General features: G+C 50.1%; 1 long non-coding RNA gene across 2 annotated transcripts; it reads right to left on the bottom strand.

The window, feature by feature from the left end:
- Nucleotides 1-4,791: 4,791 nt before the first annotated feature.
- Nucleotides 4,792-7,278, bottom strand: LOC309624735. Of its 2 annotated transcripts, none has more exons than XR_014242105.1 (3): nt 7,015-7,278; nt 6,694-6,912; nt 4,792-6,213 (listed from the first exon to the last, which is right to left on the bottom strand). It is a non-coding gene; the product is annotated as an uncharacterized lncRNA (long non-coding RNA). The 2 variants fall into 2 exon arrangements; XR_014242106.1 differs by having other exon boundaries at nt 6,694-6,909.
- Between the last annotated feature and the right edge of the window lie 525 nt (nt 7,279-7,803).

Raw genomic sequence — 7,803 nt, 5'->3', positions numbered from 1 at the left:
CACTGAGCATCGTGTTCTCAGGGTCCGTCCACATTGTAGTGAGTGTCAGTGCTTCTCTCCTTTTCATGGCTGAGTGATGTTCCCGTGTGTGGAGGGACCACATTTGTGTATCCATCATCTGTTGATGGACATTTGGGTTGTTTCCATTCTGACTGTTATGAATCGTTCTCCTGTGAACATGCATGTAGTTTTGTGTGTGTGTGTGTGTATGTATGTATACATTTGGGCATATACCTAGGAGTGGAATTGCTGGATCATACAGTAATTTTATGTTTAACTTTTTGAGGAACCGCTGCCTATTTTCCACAGCTGTTGCACCATTTTACATCCCACCAGCCAGGGACAAGTGTCTGATTTCTCCACTGGGAGCTTCTTCTTCTTTTTTTTAATAGATTTATTTATTTTTGGCCACGTTGGGTCTTTGTTGTTGCACGTGGGCTTTCTCCAGTTGTGGCGAGCGGGGGCTACTGTTTGTTGTGGTGTGCGGGCTTCTCGTTGCCGTGGCTTCTCTTTGTTGCAGAGCACGGGCTTCAGTAGTTGCAGCACACGGGCTCAGTAGTTGTGACGCATGGGCTTAGTTGCTCCGTGACATGTGGGATCTTCCCAGACCAGGGATCGAACCCGTGTCTCCTGCATTGGCTGACAGATTCTTAACCACTACGCCACCAGGGAAGCCCACTGGGAGCTTCTTATAAAACGAAGCACCCGGCTGGGGAGGTGAGTGGCTCAAGAGGTGGCCTGGAGCTGGTGAGGACTCTTCCTGCCCCACAGGCTGACTGTGGGTCCCCAGGCCTGGTCTCTTCTCTCGCCCTCAGGCTCCACATATGGGCCACGCCATGAGCCTGCCCCATTGTCTAGTATCTCGTGGATGAGGCAGGAATTAGTATGGAGAGGAGGAGAGATGGAGAGGGAGGAGTCTGGGGTCCCGGGGTCACCCCGGCTGCGTGGCTTAGCTTCTCTGAGCTGCAGTTTCCTCATCTGTAAAATGGGACAAGAGGAAAAGAGTCTGGACGTTCTTAAAAAAAATTACCATGTGATCCAGCACTTCCACTCCTGGGTACGTGCCCCAAAGAACTGGAACAGGTATGTAGACAAACCCTTGTACACACATGTTCACAGCAGCACGATGCACAACAGAGTGGACACAACTCAGATATCCATCTGCTGATGAATGGATACACACAATGTGGTCCATCTGTACAATGGAATATTATTTGGCCATTGAAAAATTGAAACACTGATTCTTGCTACAGTGTGGGTGAACCTTGAAAACATAATGTTGAGTGAAAGAAACGAGACACAGAAGGACAAATATTATGAGTCAATTTATATGAAGTCCCTAGAATAGGCAAATTCACAGAGGAAGAAAGTAAATAGCGGTCACCAGGGGCTGCAGGAGAGGGGGTGGGGTGACTGCTAATGGGAACGGGGCTTCCTTCTGAGGTGACGAAAGTGCTCGGGACTCAGACCGTGGTGACGGTCACACAACTCTACAGAATGTACTACACATCCCTGGATGGTCCACTTTAAAATAATGAATTTTATGTTATGTGATTACATCTCAATTAAAAGAAGATGCTTCCAGAGGTTTTTCAAGAGTGGCTGCCCCCTCTCACCTTCCTGTCGGAGGTATCAGGAAGTTCCTACTGCTCTTGGTCCTGGCCAACACTCGGCATTGTCCGTATTTTTGGTTTCAGTGGTTCTCATGGAGTGAGATGGCCCCTCACTGAGGTCTTACGCTGCAGACAGGCCACATGGGGTTCAAACTCATTGGCCATTGGGGTGTCCTTCAGGACCTGACCTTTGAGGCCTTTGGCCCATTTTTCTTCAATTGGGTAGTTTGGTTTTTGTCATTGATTTGCGAGAGTTCTTTACATATTGTAGACCCTGGTCCTTTGCTGGATTATACACTGCAAGCATCTTCCCCCACTCTGCGCTTTGCCTTTTGACTCTCCTAATGGTGTATTTGGACAGACTCACTTGTTTAAAATAAAAGACTAAATGTTTTAATTAGAAATAAATTTTATAGGCAAGGAGGCTTAGCGCATGAGTCACCAGGGAGAGAGTTTACCAACAGTAGCATCAGCTTTTCCACGCGGAGGGAAGAGGGAATGAGATTGGCTTCATTGACAGATGAAGAGACGGAGGTTCCCAGAAGCACCCTGACTCGTCCTGGGTCACCTGGGGCAGCAGTCCCAGCTCTCCGCTCCTGCCCTTGCTTTGGGAGGGATGTTTCCGGAAGACACACCTCTTGGCCCACATGAGGGTATTTCTGAGCAGATTTGCAGGTTTGGCATGAAACCCTCAATTTCAAGTTACAAAACCTCATTTCCTGCCAAGGCAAATGGAAAAGGCTGGGGACGGAGGGGCCACTGTTTATGTCTCATCCACTCTGGCTGGCCACCCTCATAGGTCAGTCATGTAACTACATGGTGTGGAGTGAGGACGTGGCCACCCGCAGGGGTTGTGGAGGACCTGGGTCACCTGGCCTGAGCTGGACGCTGCTGCTGGGGCCCATCCCCCGCATGGGGCCTCCATATCCACCGCTGGGTCCTCTTTGCTCCTCCCTTGGTCGGGGGGGCTGTGCTGGGAGGAGCCAGAGTGGGCAGCCAGGAGCCACTGAGTGATGGGCGCCCTGCCTTTCTGGGCATTAAACATTTGGGGTCTGGAAAGTCTGCTCCTGGATATATATACCCAAAATAATTTTTTTTTTAATTTATCTATTTATTTATTTATTTTTGGCTGCATTGGGTCCTCGTTGCTGCACGCGGGCTTTCTCTAGTCGCGGCGAGTGGGGGCTACTCTTCTTTGCGGTGCGCGGGCTTCTCATTGCGGTGGCTTCTCTTGTTGCGGAGCACGGGCTCTAGGCGCGCAGGCTTCAGTAATTGTGGCACGTGGGCTCAGTAGTTGTGGCTCGCGGGCTCTAGAGCGCAGGCTCAGTAGTTGTGGCACACGGGCTTAGTTGCTCCGCGGCATGTGGGATCTTCCCAGACCAGGGCTCGAACCCGTGTCCCCTGCATTGGCAGGCGGATTCTTAACCACTGCGCCACCAGGGAAGCCCTACCCAAAATAATTGAAAATAGGTATTCAAAGAAAAACTTGTACACATACGTTCACAGCAGCACCATTCACAACAGCCAAAAGGTGGAAACAACCCAAATATCCATCCACAGGTGATGGATAAACACACTGTGGTCCCTCCACACATGGGAACATGACTCAGCCACGAAAAGGTGTGAAGCACTGGCACTCGCTGCCACGTGGGTGGACCCTGAGAACACGATGCTCAGTGAGAGAAGCCGGACACCAAAGGCCACAGAGTGTGTGATTCCATTTATGTGAAACGTTCAGAACAGGCAAATCCACAGAGAGAGCGAGAGTGGGTTCACGGTTGTCAGGGGCTGGGGAGGGGGATGGGGAGTGACTGCTGATGAGGATGGGGCTTCTTTTTGGGGTGATGGAATGTTCTGGAATTAGACATGATGGTTGTACAACAGTGTGAATGCACTAAATGCCACTGAATAGTACACTTTAAATGTACAATTTTATGTGAATTTTATCTCAATTAGTGTTTTTTTAATTTTAATTTTAATTTTATATTGGAGTATAGTTGATTTACAAGGTTGTGTTAGTGTCAGGTCAACTCCGCAGGTGTAGAAAGCCTGGGAGGGCGGTCCAGGCCCCACCCCAAGCCTCAGCCTCAGCCCAGGTGCTTCCCAGCCAGACACATCCCCACACCCCTGCAGGGCACCGGTCTTTCCTCCTTTTCTTTCCTTTCTTTCTCTCTCTCTCTCTTTTTTATTTGGAGTTCTTATATTTATTTTTAAGCTGCTTTGTCGGGTGTGAGTGACTTCAGCTGGGCGCCCACATTGGAAGCGGCCCTGCGATGTTCCCATGGGCCTGCCCGTGACATCGTGGTCACAACAGCAGAGCAGAATCAGGACTTTTTTTTTTTTTTTTTTGGAAGTTTAGTTGATTGACAATACTGTGTTAGCTTCAGGTGTACAGCAAAGTCATTCAGTTATATATGTATATATATATATATTTTTTTTTTCAGATTACTTTGCATTTAGGTTATTACAGGGTATTGAGTATAGGTCCCTGTGCTTAGAATCGGGATTTTGCAATGCGTCGTAGGATAAAACTGCCACACACATGGCTTAACCAGCCCAGAATCTGCAGTGTCTCCCTCCCTCCCGCCCGCCTCGGGGCCCTCATCCCCAGGACCCACCGCGGACCTCGGGATCCTTCGAGAAGTAACTACGCATCGTACACACGCGAGGGTTTGGATGGATGTAACTATGGATGTGCAGCTATGACCTGCTTTGGTTCTGGTGGCTCCGCCGGCTGCTTTGGGGCTCAGAGCCCTGCTGGAACCGGACCTCCACCTGCCCTTCCCGGGGAAGCGCCGGGGAAACCGAGGAGGGGGAGCGGGCGCCTTAGGGCGCTGAATCCTCACGAGACTGTCCATGTAGGGAGGTGGGTGACAGTCTGGCCCCTTGGACGGTGGTAGAGTCACCGGTGGGCAAGAGTCGCCGCAGGGCCTCGGTCCCCCTGGCCAGCGGCCACCGAGCGTTCAATGGGTCCCTGCGGGCGCCCCCGGCCTCGTGGCCTCAATGCCGCCCCCCAACCCCGAGCACGGGACATCCACTCCGCATCCCTGCCCTCTCCCCCAGGGCTGCCCAGTCGCCCCACAGACCCCGTGGCTGCTGCCTAAGAGTGTTGTGGAAAGGCCGGTCTCCCCGGGGTGGGGGGCGTCCCCCAGTCTGCCTGACCCCTGTGGTCCCTCCACACACGGGAGCATCACTCAGCCATGAAAAGGAGACAAGCACTGACACTCGCTGCCACGTGGACGGACCCTGAGAACACGATGCTCAGTGAGAGAAGCCAGACACAGAAGGACACACAGGGTGTGATTCCATTGATGGGAACCGTCCAGGACAGGCAGATCCACAGACAGAGAGTGGGTTCCTGGTTGTCAGGGCCTGGGGAGGGGGATGGGGTGACTGCTGATGGGTATGGGGCTTCCTTTTAGGATGGTGGAATGTTCTGGAATTGGATAGAGGTGATGGTCACACAACTCTGAATATACAAGAAAGCATTGAATTGTATAATTAATTTTTCTGTGCATAATGTAAAAATATCTTTACTAGTTTTTTGCACAAATTAATTTATACAATACAGCAGGGCATAATTTTTTCTAAAAGCCTGTCCCAACTCATCATTTCACGTAATTCCATCAAGCCATTTCTCTAGGAGCAAACACTTTTTTCCCTCAGCTTCACTGAGGTGTGATTGGCAAATAAAAACTGTGTATATTTAAGGTGCAGCATGTGACGGTTTGATATATGTTTACATTGTGAAATGATGACCCCAATCAAGCTAATTAACACAGCCATCGCCTCAAGTGGTTACCTATGCTTTTGTGATGAGAACATTTTTACCATCTACTTTCTTAGCAACTGTCAAGTACACAATGCAATATTATTAACTATAATCACCGTGCTGCACTTTAGACCCCCAGGACCTATTCATCTTATAACTGAAAGTTTTTTCCCTTTGACGAGCATCTCCCCACTTCCCAACACCCACACCCCCCAGCCCCTGGTAACCACCGTTCTGCTCTCTGCTTCTATGAGCTTGATTTTTTTTAGAGTACACATTTAAGTGAGATCACGCAGTATGTCTTTCCCCATCTGACCTCTGTCTCCTAGTATAATGGCCTCTGTGTCCATCCACGTTGTCACAAATGGCAGGATTTCCTTCTTTTTTAAGGTTGAATAATATTTCATTGTATATATAGGTACCACATCTTCTTTATGCATTCAACCTAAGTGTCGACAGACACTTAGGTTGTTTCCATGTCTTGGCTATTGTAAATAATGCTGCAATGAACATGGGGGTGCAGATATCTTTTTGAATTAGTATTTTTGTTTTCTTCAGATAAATACCCAGCAGTAGAATTGCAGGATGATATGATAATTCTATTTTTAATTTTTTGAGGAAACTCCATGCTGTTTTCCACAGTAGCTGCACCAGTTTACATTCCCACTGACAGTGCACAAGGGCTCCCTTTTTTCACATCCTCACCAACACTTATTATTTGTTGTCTTTTTCATGATGGCCATTCTGAGTGGTGTGAAGTGATATCTCACTGTGGTTTTGGTTTGCATTTATCTGATGATTAGCGATGTTGAGCATCTTTTCATGTACCTGTTGGAAAAATGTCTATTCAGATCCTCTGCCCATTTTTTTAAAAAACCAGGTTGTTTGTTATTCTGTTGTCGCATCTGGACCTCCCTTGCCCTGCCCTTACAAGCATCCACCCCTTTTTAAAAAATAGATTTCAGTTTTTGAGCAGGTTTAGGTTTACAGAAGGATTGAGCAGAAATTGCAGAGAGTTCCTGCGTACACATCCTCACCCTCGTTTCCCTGCTGTTTCCTCCCTGGCTATGAACGTCTGGTGTTGGTGTGCTACAAGAATTTCAATCCATGAGCAATATCATCAATACTTTATTATTAATTAAAGGCCGTAGTGACACTCAGGTTCACTCTTGGTGTTGGATGTTCTGTGGGTTTGGACAAATGTACACTGACCCGTATCCACCGTTACAGCATCACACAGCGTAGTTTCACTGCCCTAAACCCCTCTGGTCCCCTCCTATCCATCCCTCCTCCCCCCAAGCCCCGTACCTCTGATCCTTCTCCCGGCTCCAGAGTCCTGTCTTTTCCAGAATGTCCCAGAGTTGGAATCACAGTGTGTGTGTAGCCTTTTCAGACTGGCTTCTTCCACTTAGGCGTGTGCATTTAAGGTTCCTCCGAGTCTTTTCGTGGCTTCATAGCTCATTTCTTCTTAACGCCAAGTCACATTCCATTGTCTGGACGTCCAGCGTTTATCCATCCATCCACCTGCTGGACGGCATGTTGGTTGCTTTCTGTCTGGGCAGTTATGGATGAAGCTGCTATAAACACCGGTGTGCAAGTTTCTGTGTGGATGGCATCACCTGCTTTTACCTCTTCAGAGCTCAGGCCACGCGATGCAACGGTCTCGTTGAATTCTGGAGCTCTGGACCGATGTCCACCGCCACCAGCAACCGCGTGAGGGCAGGGACGATGGCCTACTGCTCCTGCTGGCCCCGGAGCTGAGCCTGGGGGCGGCTGGAGGCCGGGGCTAGGCAGACTCCGCTCCAAGTCCCACCAAGCTGAGTGACCTCAGAGGCTGCCCTGAGCTTCATGAGGCCTGGAGGGAGGTCGCCAAGGGGGTTGCCGGCACGGGCCTCCCCTGCCCCCTCCCCCCTCCCCTCTCCCCTCTCCCCTCCCCCCCTTCATCTTCCCCTGCTCCAGGCAGAAAATGCTAGGGAGCAGCCAGCGGGGCAGCCACGGTGGACAGCCAGTGCCCCCCGAATCCTTGCTTCTCGGAGACGGGAGCCTCCAGACTCGGGAAAGTGGGGCACCAAACGTCCCCAGCAGGTTTTTCTGGCCCACGGAGTCCAAGGTGGTAACTCACCGTCGGGCTGCCTGAACTTGTCCAAATTTCCCAATTTCCCTCCTGTGCACACAGCCCTCAAATGATGGAAACTCCCATGTGGTCTGACACGTACCTTCCCATGTCCTGATGCCACCCCAGCGCAGCCTCGGGGGCCACTGGGAGAAGCCAGAGTCTGCTGTTTTGAGCCCCGGGGCTCATGTTTTGTCCACAAGGTGAAGAATCCTGCTCACTGGTGGGAATGAAGTAAAGCGGGGCAGCCTCTGTGGAAAACAGCACTTCCTCAATAAGTCAGAGTTACCATCCATTCCAGTAAT

The sequence above is a fragment of the Balaenoptera borealis genome (assembly GCF_965194805.1).
Source record: "Balaenoptera borealis genome assembly, chromosome: 2".
Taxonomy (NCBI): Eukaryota; Metazoa; Chordata; class Mammalia; order Artiodactyla; family Balaenopteridae; genus Balaenoptera; species Balaenoptera borealis.
This window is presented reverse-complemented; position numbering and strand designations above follow the sequence as displayed.